This window comes from Camellia sinensis, unplaced genomic scaffold, assembly GCF_055761805.1.
Source record: "Camellia sinensis isolate YWXY unplaced genomic scaffold, ASM5576180v1 Unanchor1, whole genome shotgun sequence".
Lineage (NCBI taxonomy): Eukaryota > Viridiplantae > Streptophyta > Magnoliopsida > Ericales > Theaceae > Camellia > Camellia sinensis.
Genome location: NW_028128987.1, coordinates 5,081,480 through 5,097,053, shown reverse-complemented (window position 1 = coordinate 5,097,053; position 15,574 = coordinate 5,081,480).

Below are 15,574 nucleotides of genomic sequence, written 5' to 3'. Positions count from 1 at the left end.
CAGTGAGTTAACCTCAACCAATTCAGTAATATTTTTCATCAAAAATACTAACGATATTATCAGTTGGACTAAACAGACACACAAAATTAAGGGTCAAAATTGAGTTAATTAAAAGTGTAGGGATCAAAATGATACAAGGGACAATGTTACAATATCTGTGTGTGTGTGTGTGTGAGAGAGAGAGTGTGTGTGTAGACACCCCATTTTTACGGCCCTTAAGACTTGGGTGCCACTGATTGATCACCTAATGATGAATGTGTACACTTGTCAAATGCTTGACTTCCTCAGTAGGAAACCTCAGTGTTGAACCTACGAACCTTGTACCTTGTTTTCGACCAAAACAATGGCTTTTTAGGCCTGAGCATCTAGGGACTTGCAGACCCACTAGTGTGGCATGTTGCCCACTAATGTGGCCTGTTGACTACTAGTGCAAAAAAACAGATATTTTCTACCAACTATCCCTACAGATGCATGCACCATTCTAGTTGTATTTGTAAGGATATTTTCGAGGGTCTCTCATATATTTCTATATATAGATGACCCTCTCTTTTGTTAAAAAGGTTAGAAAAATTTTGGAATTTAGAAAATTTTGGAGAGCAAAGTTTTGGAAAATCTCTCTCTCTCTCTCTCTCCCCCCCTCTCTTGTAACTTACATAACCTTTGCCTAAACATTGTAAGCCAAACCTAGAGAGTTCCTTGCTGAGGTGATTTGAGCATGTATTTTAGCTCTTGAGGCACTTGAGATTGTGAATTGGTGGTTTATAACTCAAGGGATCATTCCCCTTCAAGAGGTACACATTCTAGTGCTTTTGTATCATCTCTATACTACTTATTTTCTATATTTTCTTCCTGTTTTTGAGTCGTTTATAACCTATCTTTTGGGTTGAAACTTGTGGTTTAAGGCCATTAAAGGTGGAGGGGTTGTCAACCCTTCTTTGAACCTTGCTTCTAAGGACTTTGCCCTTGTGTTTCCCACATTCTCATCAACTTTTTTTTGAGATTTTCACCACTGATTTTCAAATATTTTTTAGAGGCAAAAATCATGTTTTAAAGTCCCAAAAGTGAAGGGGTTAGCCTCCCTTCCTTGTGCTTGTATGCTAGTTTTAATCCCTCAATATTTTAGTTAGTTGTTGCAGTTGTTTTTGTCTTAATTCCAACACTTTTTTGGGCTATTTTAGGACTATTTTTATGTGTTAACTTCATTCATGCTTTATATAGTATGCTTGTAGTGTAATGGTCCTCATAGGCTTGGTGTTTTAGGCTTTAGACCCCAATCTATTTGAGTTGATAGTATTTATTTCAAGCTTTCTATACTCATGATCACCTCTAATCATCTCTGCAACCTCCCTCTTTTCTTGGCATTTTATTTGTTTTGAGAGTTGTTTCAAACTAATGGATTGTTTAAGCTTGAGATTGAGATTATTGTGCTTAATGGTTTAATCTTTTCATAGGTTCATTACCAACGACATGACATCTCTCTCGTGCCTAAAACAACCCTTTGTTTGACACATTTTTCCATTAGAGGACTTAATCTTCATTTTTGGACTACATGAATAAAGGAATGAAAGGTAATTAAAAGAGGTGTTAAACTTGGGCTAAAATGGAACAAGATAATAACATGATTTGGTGTTCAATCGGACATTAATTGAACACATGGCGACTTGAGTCTTTTCATACTTGTTAGTGATGAAATGGTTCAAGTTTCCATGGTCAACCACTTCCCTTGATCAATCCATGATAGGGAGGAGGTTTTGTTGGTCTTTCCTTACCATTTATTGAAATTGTGTCCCTTGATTCATAAGTCATCACGCAATGAAATTGTGTCGATTTATGGTTTGCGAATGAAGCCTACCCCTCATTTGGCCTGTTTGCTAATAAGGAGAGGTAGGGTGGACAAACATTCCTTGAGAATACTCTGGTTTGGGCTTTGTTTGTTCTCTGTTGCTACTGGCCACTACTTCTGGGTTGCCTGCCACTTTTTCCAAGCGGGCAGTGTCTTTTGTTCAGTAGAGCAAAGCAGAGGCTAAGGTGGAAAAACAGTGCAATTTTCTAACTATGCAACAGAGGCATTTCGGTAGCAAAACGGAGGGATTTTTCGAGTGGAAACACGCATCCATGCATGAACCATCCCTTGATTCTCGGGTTCCGTGAAATAATGTTGTAATAGTAGCATTTTGTAAATAACAGACTTGTAACTAATTAGTTAGTTTTGTGTTGTACTTAATTAATTAGCTAAAGTAGTTAGTTAATTCGTTGTTGTAATAGTTAGTTAATTAGCTAGTGTAGCTAATTTATTCATTTGGTTTGTAATAGTTAGTTAATTCATAGTTTAGCTAGTTCATTCATTCGGACCCTCCTGCGAAAGGGCAAATCGTAATAAGTGTGTATGGCTTTCAACCCCACGTCTTTCACCCTTTTTTTTATCTGCTTATGATAGATAGAATAGACTATCATGTTTCATATTAGCATATTTCATGATTTGCATCCACTTGTCTTGCATGAATTGAGGCTCGGTTCATCATTCTAACAAGCATTGTCCTTTATTAATTCATTGAATACGTGTTTAAATCGCATGCTATCAAATTAATTCACATGTCATAATTAGTAGTCGAGCCCATTAGTTGCACCATCGTACGTGTTGCATTAGCCATGTTGCATTAGTTAGAAGCATGCATGTTTCCTAACTCTTTTGTTTCTTTTGGCTCGCCTCGGAGTACTAGGTGAGCATTTTTGTGTTATAACATATTACATGAGTGTGATTGTTGCCATGTCTAGCATGCTTGCCATGAGGCTAAGTGCTTAATTGATATATTTGCTTAAATGCCTGTAGATGAAAGCTAATTGCTCGAATTGGAATAATTTGAGTAATGTACATATGATATCACTTTTTCAAGTGGTTCATATTCAAACAGTTTTCGAAAACAAACACTAAATCAAAATGTCTCAGTTTTTCCAAATTAGTCTATACTTGTTTGCGCATCACATAGTAAGTTAGCCTAATAAATCGAAACAAGAGCATATAATGTAAATAAGAATCACATCATGATTAGTGGAGGCCGATCTTTGATTGGGCAAGCGGGGTGCTCAATTCATGACCATCCCTTCTCATACCTAAGTTCCCGAGCCGAGACACTATGGTGATGAGAGATAAGTGGCCTTTGGCATGAATCTCAGGTTTCCTAGATTTTCCAAAAATATTTAGGTGGCAACTCGGTAATCTGGCAAAGCACTTAATTTTTGGCATTTAATTCAAATATCGATTTTCCAAAAAGAATTTCCGGATTTGGACTCTTTTTGTGTTTTCACTATTTCACATTACACTTATGAAATCAGATTCAGAACCATAGGAGTCCGAACTGTAGGGCTAGTCGTATCCGAAAGGAGCATGAAAAGTCAAGCTACAATTTCTGGCAACTCGACTGTGGAAATTAGACAACTTGACTCAAACTTCATGATGTGAAATTTTATCTACACTTGTATGTTCTTTGCATTGCATTTGCATTGGTGTGCTTAGATCACTGTGTTTGCCATCTACTATTGTTGGACGGTTTGCCAGAGGCTTGCCTAAATGCTTACCAAAAGGCTAACCGATTGTGGGCTCTGCCACAATGGGAATACAACCCTTGGATTTGGACTACCACTGTACCGTTTGATCCTCCTTTTCACTTCTTGGTGTTAGGTGTAAGAGGTATATTAGGTAGTCTTGCTGAGGTACTCCTTTTTGACCATTTGGCCTAGCGGCATAGAGTGAAACCGCTTGCTTGAAATAGTGAAACCTAGTTCATGAAAAAACTAGGACTGGGTAACCTTCCCCCCCCCCTCATAGGGGTGTTTTGGCTTTCTCTTAAGTGGTATGTGCTTTATAGTGAAACTGTGTAGGAATGTGCATATCAGTTGCAAATTTGGTATCTGTTTTGGGGGGCAGAATTTAGTGTGGAGTACGGTCCTTCAGCTTTGGTCATGTCTGTGTTGATAACATCTTAACTTAGGTGCTGTGTGGTTTCTGATTATCGCTCTTTTGCTTTATTTCTTTTGCTAGGTAGTTTAAAACCATAGCTTTAGAAAGTTCGGATATCCCCCAAGTACTCTGGACCCTAGTCAAGAGACTTTGTGAAGTCGAGGATCTTGTTCGGGGACAACCCATGTTTACCTTACTCCCACTGGTTACAAGATGGAGGAGAATCAGGCAGAGTTCGCCAGTTCAGTTTTTACAGCAGTCACCTCTCAACTCACCTGTGTCCAATCTGGTTCGGGAACAGTTATCAACTTCTAGCCTGGCACGAGATCAATCACCTATTCCAATGGCACAGTATTTCCCAGCCAGTGTGAAAGAATTGATACACCATCGGCAATAAACAGTTGAGGCCATACAGCAGGATGCGGCCCGTTAGGTTGACGCTATAACTAGGCTATAACAACAGTAACCACAGTCGGCTGCGGTCTCTGCATCCCATGCACCTATCGCGGCTATCCCAGCACTCGGAGCCACCGCTCATACTTCTAATGTTCAAGAAAACCAGGACAATCCAGTAGAGCCAATCCCAGCACAAGCCTTCAAAACCCTGTTTATCAGACCGAGGCTCCGTTCGAGTTCAAGGTTGACCCAACTGTACTCAAGGTCAATAAACTGGAAAATTTGTTCAAAAGAGCACAAGGGGTTAACTCCATCCCGAACATAGAGGACGAGTATACTGATTCTATAGTTACATTTCCAGATCGATTTAAAATGCCGCATATCGATCGATTCGACGGCTCCAGGGATCTGATGGTCCACTTTCATTTGTTTTTGGATATCTTGCGGCCAATGGGCTTAACTAGACTATAGAAGCTATCTCTTTTTGGTCGCACCATGTTGGGTATAGCGGCCATTTGGTATGCTAAGTTGGAAGATTCTATCAAACATAATTGGTAAGAGATGGCTGATGCTTTCATTGCACAATATTCTTATAATACACAGATTGAGATCACAAGTTGTGATCTCAAGGCAACACGCCAAGAGCCGAATGAGGGTTTTTTTGAATTTGTCACAAGATGGAGAGCTAAAGCCTCGATGATGACCACGAGGCCTTCTAAGAAGGACCAGATTAGGATGGTCGTCCGGAATCTACATGGCAAACTGTTACAGAAAATGATTGTGCTCTTGTTATTTACATTTATAGAACTTCAAGAAATAAGAGTGCAAATCGAAGACGCCATGAAGCAGGGTCTTATTACAAATGAGAAGGAGCCAGCAAAAAGGTTGTGTGTTCGCACTTCCAATGCTGCCAGTGGTAGCACAGTGTAGACACCCCATTTTTGACCGTCCTCAAGACTTGGACGTCATTGTTTGAACACTCGATGATCATCCATGATCGTGTTCGTTTTGAGTTCCCGAAGGTCTCGGCTGCGCGCCTTGCCTTAAGATCTCTCAACTTGTCTGTTTTGTGCTTGATTGTGGACCAAGGACTTGTGGTTTTGCTTCTGAGGGAAGAGGGTGGCTTGTTGGCCATCCCTATAACCCATCGGCCAAGGCCTTGTCCCATCGGCCTTGTTTTCTTGCCATCGGCCACAAGTGTTGGCCGATCGGCACTCTTTTTGGTCGATCGACCATATCTTTTGGCCGAGACCTTTCTATCTACTTTTTCAGATATTTTTATGCCAGCTGTGACAGCTGGTAAGCACAATTTTCATCTTCCATACACGTGTATAGAGGGATTGATTCAAGTCCTTAGCTTGCTCAACAAGCTTAGGAATTGAATTTCTATAAGAAGGGAGACCCCTCTCCCTTTCCAGAGGTTCTAAAAAATTGAGATAGAAGTTATATCTCTCTCTATATATTTCCTCTTTCTCTCTCTCTCTCTCTATAATATTTGCACTTGTTTGTGCTCAAAAGTGTAATTTCTTCACACTTTTGCACTAAAGCACCTACTAGAACACCATACTCTTGTTCCTGAGGTACTTGAGGATTTTGTTTGAACTCAAAGTTTAGCTTTTAGCTCAGAAAGTTGCTGGAGTTACCTCTTTGAAGTAGTTCTACAAGGGTGAGTCACTAACCTCCTTTTAAGCTTTGTGTTCATTGCTTATTTAGCCTTATTTGCATGCTTATTTTGGCTTAACTCTTAACTGTAAAAAGCTTCATTTTGCGTTTGAAATGATTGTTCAAGGTCTTGTTGGTGTTGGGGGTGATCTACCCCCTTGAATGCCTTGTTTTGCCTTGTTTTGGGCCACTCCTTTGGGCTCTTGTTTTTATCTTTGCATGACCTTTCTACCACTGAATTCCAGAGGAATTTTACTAGTGGAAAGTGTATTTTGAGGTCTTAAATAGGAGAGGGTCATCCCCTCTCCTTGTGTCTTGTATGCTTGTATAGATGGCTCATCAAAGTAGCATGTTTGTCTAGCATGTTTTGGTTCCATTTCAGTAAGTTTTTGGTGTTATTTTAGCATCCCTTAACTCTTTTTTAGGTTGGTTTGATAGCATCTTGCATGCTTCACATACTTGTAGTGCAATCCTACATGCTAGCATAACATGCATCTTGTGTTTGGACCATCATTCTTGCATGTTTTGGCTCAACTCCAAGAAGGTTTTAGCCTTATTTTACCATGCTTAAGCTCTGATTTGTGTTGTTTTGGTCATGCATGCCATGCTTTGTATAGCCATAATGCATTCTAGCTTGTTAGCTTTGAGTTTCCAAGCCACTAGCATGCATTGCTTGGGCTACTTTCATGATTTGGCATCATTTGAAATGTGATTTCAGTACATGTAGTGTGGTCATACACTTGCATTTGTCACTCTTTCAATGCTTTGAAGAGTTGGTGTTTCATGCCTTAAGAATGGGTCATTGTGCATGCCACCATGCGTAGGCCTTATCATTTCAGTGTATTTTTGGTCTTGTTTTGCCATAATATAGCTCTGATTTTTGTTGGTGAAGCCATCTTATGATTGATTTTGTTGGGTGTAGTGCAATCCCCTTTGTTGGCCTTGCATACTTCATGCCTTATGCCCTTCATGTTGGCTTGTTTTGGCTTTGCTCCATGCATGTTTTAGCATCATTTTGGTATGCTCTAGGACTGTTTTGGGTAGCCTTGGCCATATGCTTCATGTATTGCATAGTTATAGTACAAGTGCCTATGCTAGCTTCAAGCTTTGAGCCCTCTTGCATGTTATACTTGTATAGTTTGGTTGATTTGGCATCATTCCATGCATGATTTCAGACTTTATAGTGTTATTACACTTCCACATTTGTCACTCTTTGAGCACCTTTGAGAGTTGTGTTCTTATGCTTAATTGATAGGCCAATGCATGTGCATGCATTTTCTTATTTTTCATGCCATTGTTTCATCCTTTTGGCCACTGTTTTGGACCCTCTTAGGTCTGTCCATATGCAGTTTAAGTCCACTAAGTATTGCATTACATGGTCCTTGCCATTGCATTGTTGTTTGCATATTGTTGTATGACATTATAATTTGCATGTTGTTACATGCTTATTCCATTGCATTGTTGTTGCATGCTTGAGTTGCATTGCATGGTGCTTGCATGCTCATGTTGCATTACATTGTTTGCATGCCATTAGCTTTGTTAAGTTGTGCATGCATTGCATTGTGTTTGGTTTGGGTGTTAAGCCAAACACAAGGAACGAGGGACGTTTCATACTTGAAGTTATGAAATGTGCCTCAATTCTCGATTGCCGACCCTCTTGATCATGCATGATAGAGGTTAAGGCATTTATGTGTTTTTGTGCATTCATCAGGCATTGATTTGTGCAACTCGGCCTCTTTGGCCATCATGCATCGAAATGCCTGATTGATGGCTCGAGAGCCGAGCACTACACACCTTTGAGCCTTAGACATGATAAGGGGTGTAGTTGCACACATATTTTCTTGCAAATACATTGACATGCCTCTGTTTGTGCTCTGTTGCAGCAAAAATGGGAGTTTGCAGGAAGAGATGGCCGATCGGCTATCAATAATTGGCCGATAGCCTCAAAATTGGTCGATGACCGTTATCCTTTGGCCGATGGCCATACCTCTTGGCAGATGACCTCTCAGCATGTCCATGAGGCGGATTAGAAGTGTTTTGGAGATTGGCACAACTTTCAGAAGTCTAAAATAGTGCAAACAGAGGCAACATGAGGCATGGTAACGGATTTCCGAGCGAGGCGATCGAGCATGCATCTTCGAACTCTTAGAACTGAGCTAAGGCTTTGTAATTTTTAATTAGCTTTACTTGATTAGTTAGCTTTTGAATTTGTAATTAAACTAGTTAATTTGTTAATTAGTTAACGTGTTGTAATAATTAGCTTAGTGTTAGCTAGTTATTTAATTTGATTATGTAATAATTAGTCTAATTAGATAATTAGATTAGTTTCTTAGCTTAGCGTAGCTAGCTTAGTGTACTCATTTAGACCCTTCGTTAAGAGGGCGAATTTTGTAATAAGTGTGCATGAGTGTGTGAATGTCTTTCAACCCCACGTCTTTCTCCCTTTTACTTATCAGCTTTTGATGGTTAGTTTTAGGACATATTTCAATTAGCATCCTTATGCTTCGCATGCGTGCACCAGTCATCTGTCTTGCACGCACCAGGCTCGGTGCATCATACAAACCGCATTATATTTCAATACATTTACTTGAATACGTGTTCAACAGCATGTTATCAAGTTGCATCTCATATGCCATCTTAGAATAGCCGAGCCTATTTCTAGTTGCATTTTGCATGTGTTGCATTAGCCATCTTAACATGAACTAGGATCATGCATGATTTCTAACTAGTTCTCTGTTTTGGCTCGGAGTATACTATAAGTGTTTATGCTTTAGCATCTTGCATGAGTGTGAGTGTCGCCATGATAGCATGCTCGCCATGAAGCTAACTACTTAAGTGTGTAACTGCATGAATGCCTGTCGATGAAGGTTGGATTGCTGGAATTGGAACAATTCATCGAAATGCGAGTTTTAAGCCCACTTGAGGTGGCAAAATCATGTTTTCTAAGCCCACTCGAGGGCGGCAAATCCACGTCTTAGCCTACTTGCGAGTAGCACCTTCAAACCATTTTCAAACAAACAAATACGAGATGTTTTGTTCCAATTTAGGCAATTTAGTCTATACTTGTATGCTATGCGCATCACGTAGTAATGATAGATTAACAAACCGAATAAGAACACATGTGATTTCAAAAACAAAATATCATGCTAGTAAAGGCCGATCTTTAGATCGGGCGAGCGGGGGTGCTCATTGCATGACCTTCCCCTCTCGTAACCAAGTTCCTGAGCCGAGGCAACTTTGGTAATGACGGACACATGGCCTTAGGCACGAGTCAAGATTTCATAAGTTTCCCAATATAAAACATTTAGGTGGCAACTTTGTATCTGGCAAAGCAGTCCATGTTTGACACTTCTTTATTAAAATCAATTTTCCAAAATGATTTGCTGGATTTGGACTCTTTGGTGATTTATCGGTCTTGAATTACACTTTATGAGATTAGATTCAGAACCGTGACATTGAGTCCGAATTGTAGTAGCTTAAGAACAAAATGATTTTGTGCCTTCGCGTGCGGAGCCGCGACGTTCGGACACGTCTACACACAGCTGTGAGGCCGTCAGACGTAAGTGTTGTCACCACAACCAAGACTACTGACCCCTTTGCCAACATAAGCTCACAAACATCGTCCAATCCTACCTGACCCCAGAGGACTTTTAACCAATTGTACATGACTCTGTCTCAAGCCATAAAGGTGTTAGTCAAGAAAGGGTACCTCAAACCCTTAGAACCTTGCTCACTTCCTGATCTTCTCCCACCCAAACATAACCCCGCAAAATACTGTGCGTTTCACCAACAGCATGGTGTAGACACCCCATTTTTGACCGTCCTCAAGACTTGGACGTCACCATTGGAACACTTGGTGATTACCCTTGTGTGTTCGTCTTGAGTTTCCGGAGGTCTCAGTTGCGCGCCTTGCCTCAGGATCTCTCGACTCGACCGTGTTGTGTTTGGTTTTGCACCAAACACTTGTGTTTTGCCTTGAAAGGGCAGGGAATGCCTTGTGAGGCATCCCCACACATCACCGGCCATGGCTTGAGGCCACCAACCAGTGATTTTGTTCCATCGGCAATGTATATTGCCGGTCGGCACTCTTTGTTGTCGGTCGGCCATTTATTTTGCCAAAATGGCAATTTTGAATGGCTGATCACTGTTCATCTACTTTTAGTAGATATTTTGTGCCAGCTGTGATAGCTGGCACCCACTCTGCTCCCCTCCATACACGTTTATGGAGGGATTTCCCTCTTGGATGGCTTGTTTTGGAAACCTTACAAGAGAGAGCTCTATAAGATAGAGTCTCCTCTCTTGGAATTAGGGTTAGACAACATTTTTAGAGAGCTTTGATATTAGGGTTAGGAATTTGTATCTATTCCATCTCTATATTTCCCTCTCTTGTTAGTTTAGTGTGTGTTTGGTCTTACTTTTGCACACAAACACCCACCATTACACCTTTTCTTGGCTATTGAGGGCAAAAGGGTTGTTTTGGAGGTTTTGAAGCTGGTTTCAACCTAAAGAAGCTGCTGGAGCTCCATTGTTGAAGAGGGTCTCCAAGGGTAAGAAGCTTGCTCCTTTTTACCCCTTTCTTACATTGTATTTTTGCCTACCTTACAATTGTTTTTGTGTTTAGTATATAACATAAAAAAGTTCTGTTTTTAGGCCCTCTAAATAGTTGTTTAAGGTTGCTTCAAGCTTTGGGGTCGTTTGACCGCTCTTAAGCCTTGTGAGGCTCCTTTTTGTGCCATTTTGTGTGAGCTCCGAGACCTTGGTGTTTGGGCCTCCTCACCACTGAAATCTTGAGGGATTTCAGAGGTGAGGATGGTGCCTTGAGGTCCCAAGAAGGAGAGGGCCAACCCCTCTCCTTGTTGTCCTTGAAAAGGACCATTTTTGGCCTCTTGAGGGAGCACCATGTTTAGGTTCATGTTGACCATGCCTTAGCTGATTTTTGTGCTTGTTATGTCATAATATGCCTTTGTTTTTAGTTGGTTTTGGTACACCATGCTTGCTTAGCATACATGCCTTGTAATGCCATTTTGTTGCCTTAACATGCATCTAGGTTTTAACCCTTGTTCAAGCATGCTTTAGGCCTAGCTTTGTGAAGTTTTCATGTTTATTTTGCCATGATTAAGGTCTGTCCTTGGTTGTTTGGGTCGACTTTGGCATGCATTGTATAGCCCCTTTGCATTTTGGCTTGTTGGCCTCAAGTGTGTGATTGTGTAGTATGCATTACTTGCATCATTTTCAGTGGTTTGGGACCACTTGCCATGTTATTTCAGTCCTCATAACATGCTTGCATGCTTGCCTCTTGATGTTTCTTTGATGCTTTAAAAGCTTGTGTTGAATGCTCCATGTTTGGTCTCTTTTGCATGCTTCCATTTTTAGGATACTTAGATGCCATCTAAGTACATCCTTAGCTTTGTTTAGGTCTGCCTTGAACATGTTTTAAGTCTTCTTGGCCTTGTGGGGCTTGGTTGGCTTGGCCATGGTTTAAGTCTCCTTGCCTTGCCTCAAGTATTTGGACCAATTGCATGCTTTGTTTGTCTCGTTTGTTTGGTTTAGCTCCATCATTAACCTGATTTTTAAAGCTCGTGTGCATGCCATATGTCCATGTTTTCATCCTCCTAAGTGTGCTTTAGAATTGTCTCTTTATACCTAAGTGTTGGTCCTTGTATACATGCATGTTTGCATGCCGTTAGTCTTTCATTTTTGGGCACTTTGGCCACTATTTTGGGCCTAGTTAGGACTGCCTAAGTCATGTTTAAGTCCATCCCTTGCATGCCATTCAAATGTTGTTACATTCCCCCCCATGTTTGCATGTTTTGGTTGCATGAGCTGCATGCTTGGAATCACTCGCATTAGTCATGCATTCCCTTGGTCGAGTTGCTAGCGTGTTGCATGTCTTGTACACTTACATGATTAGATCACATCTCGCATGCTCTAGTAGTTCGCATAGTTGTGGTATGCTTGTTGGCCTTGTTGCTTAGGTTGTGCACCTAATGTGCATTGCATGTTTGTATGCTCCCTTTTATGCCATGTTGCATACTAGCCCATATGTCTAGGTTGCATTACACTAGCATGCATGCCTTGTCCCTTGACCTAGTGATGGGAGTTGGGCCTTTGATTTGTTTACATGAATTGCATGACATTTGAAATGAAAAATGCACAACTTGGTCTCTTGGGCCATCGCGCATTGAAATGCGCGATTGATGATCCGAGAACCAAGGACCATGTCCCTTTGAGTCATAAACATGATAAGGAATATGGTTGGTGCATACATTGCTTGAATTGCATTGCCATGCAAAGCTCTGTCCTCTGCTGCTAGCAAACAGATTCTGCAGGAACTTTTTGCCGATCGACTGCATAGAGTGCCGACCGACAATGCATCTGCGGCCGACGGATTCATTTTTAGCCGATCAACACCAAATCACAGCCAGTGATGATTCCCTCCAGCCGGTGGCATTCCCCAACATCCAGTGAGCACATCCTGAGACTTTGGCAGTCTTCAGAGAAGCAGAGCAGGGAAAACAGAGGCAGCTTGTGCATGGCAGTGGACTTCCGAGCAAGACCTGAGCACGCGTGCATTGAGCCTCTTCCTGAGGCCCCTTTTTCTTGCCTTCTTAAATTAATTAATTTGTTTAATTAATTTAGTTGGTTGGTAATAATTAATTAGCTAGGATAGTTAATTCATTATTCGAATTGTATTATTCTTTTGGTCCCTCCGAGTGAGGGAGAATTTGTAATAAGTGTGGGTGAGCGTGTGCATGTCTTCCAACCCCCACTTCTTTCTCCCTTTTACTTACCTGCTTTGATGGTTAGTAATAGGACATGTTTAATTTAGCATACCTTATGCTATGCATGCGTGCATCATTCATCAGTATTGCATGCACCGGGCTCGGCGCATCATGCTAACTGTATTAGTATTTCAAATCTAACTTGAATACATGTTACTTGTGCATTTTTACATGTCATTCATAAAATAGCCGAGCCTACTCCAGTGACATTCCGGATGCGTTGCATTAGACATTTAAACATGGACTTGGATCATGCATTGATTGCTAACGAGTTCTTTGTTTTGGCATGGAGTACGATGTAAGTATTTATACTTTAGCATCCTTGCATGCGTGTGAGTGTTGCCATGATAGCATGATTACCATGAGGGTAGCTGCTTATGTGATATAACTGCTTGAATGCCTGTGGGTGAACGTTGGATTGTCTGAGTTGGAATAGCTCATTGAAATCCGTGTTTTAGCCTACTTGCGAGTAGCAAATTCCAAAACATTTTTCCAAAACAAACGGATATGCAATGCTTATTCCCAAATTAGGCAATCTAGTCTATACTTTTGTGATGTGCGCATAACATAGTAATTCTAGGCTAATGATCGGGATAAGAACACATAACGTTTTCAAAAATGGATATCATGGTTAGTAGAGGCTGATCTTCGGATCGGGCAAGAGGGGGTGCTCATAGCTGACCTTCCCCAATCGTACCCAAGTTCCCGAGCCAAGGCAACTTTGGTGATGACGGACACGTGGCCTTTGGCATCGAGTCAGGGTTTTCTAAATTCTCCCATAAAAAAATATTTAGGTGGCGACTCTGTATCTGGCAAAGCAGTCCATGTTTGGCACTTCTTTTCAAAAATCTGTTTCTCAAAACGATTTGCCGGATTTGGACTCTTTGGTTCAGATTAAGAACCGTGACACAAATCGAGCCCGAACTGTAGCGGGGTCCCTCGCGGACATGTTACACATGGTTATGACACTGACCAGTGTTTTCGATTGCATCATGAGATTCAAGATCTCATTGACAACAAGGTGATTGTTCCACCTCAAAAACCAAACATAACCATAAATCCACTCCTAGCTCATAATCAAGTCCCTCACCTCGAAATCTTAACATGCTTTATACACTCACCACCTCTTATAACCCCAGCGTATATATTACTGCCTCTCACCTACCAAAATCGATGTTGTTCATTCCAGAAGGCGTAGATCTATGCATGATGGACACGTCCAAACCTCAACCCAAGCCCGTAGTGATGAGACTTACAAGGGAAGAGGAGTCGACGTTGGAGAAAGGTACTAGTCTATTGCTAGAGTGTTCTGAGTACTTATCTGATAGGGTGTATAATCCAAGTTGCTGTATTGTGTCAACCGGTCAAATCAAGCCTGAATTGGTGCTGCCAACTTTGGTAGGCATCAATGCGGTAAGGAAAGATGGCCCGAGCCAGGGGTTGGATGATTTGGCAGATCTTGAAGAGGATTACAACTTACAGTTCTTTGATGAGCAGGATCAGAGAGATATACAGATCGGGTGGTTCGACATGAACGGATCAACTAACAACATTGAATGGCTGAGTAATGAGCCAAACAAGGAAGAAGAAACTAGAATGAAACCAAAAGGAAAAGAAGCAGACATAGTTGTAGTAGCTGGGAGGGCTGATGAGAAAGGAAAGCTGTCGGAGAGTGCTAGTGTGGAAAACCAAGCCTAGGAAGTGCACGTTGTGAGCACCGTAGATATTGAATAGGAAGCTGCACTGAGGCAGATCGAACGAGAATGAATTGAAGACAGCCGGGAAACCGTTAATTCACAACACCCTATAGGGGACACCTATGATGTGAAGGTGATACAAGCAGAGCCAAACAACTGTTTGTTGGCCGCTGAGGGCGAATGGTAGGACGATAATGATCTGCATCTAGCCCATACTGACAAAGACTGAGGCAATTGCATTCTGGACAATACGTGGTACGCTGAGGAAATAGACCATCTGACAAGAAGTGAACGGTATTTTAAGTCGCCGCACTTGGATCAAGCAGTGGCATTTGGAAAGGACAAAGAGGCCGAGAAACAGAAGAAGAAACAACTAGAAGAAAAGGCAATATTAAAATAGCATAAGAAAATTCAAGCTGATATTTCCATCTGGGGTCTGCTTATGGCCTCACGAGTACACTAACAGGCAATATTGTTGGCAATGGACAAGGCTAAATTACCCATTGACACCATGTCCGAGCAACTTATGGGTTTGGTCTTTCTAGGCGACGCCAAACCAATGCTTGCTTTCGCTAACAAAGAGCTATTGTCGGAGGGCTCGGCTCACAACAAACCGTCGTATATATCTATGGAATGCAGGGAGAAATGGGTGCCGGTGGTGTTGGTAGATATCTATTCGGCCATTAATGTCTGTCCTTCTCGTACCGCCTATGCAATTAGACTTAAACCAGTGGACTTTATTCCCACAACCCAAGTAATACGGGCATATGATAACACGAGTAGAGAGGTCATGGGTACAGTGCAAGTGAGAGTCCAGGTGAGCCTATCAGAGCAAGAGATCGAGTTTCATGTCTTGGATGCTCCGGTTACCTTCAATTTGCTGTTAGGGAGGCCCTAGTTGCACCATGTGAAGGCTGTCTCTTCCACTCTCCATCAGATGTTGAAGTATCCTCATGGGGGAGGAGTAGCAATTGTTTTTGGGAATTCATCCATCCATTCGTCACCAGAAGTGATTATGCCAGTGCTAGAAATCAACCATGGCAACAAGAATGTATTCCTCTCAGGATTCACTCTGGCTG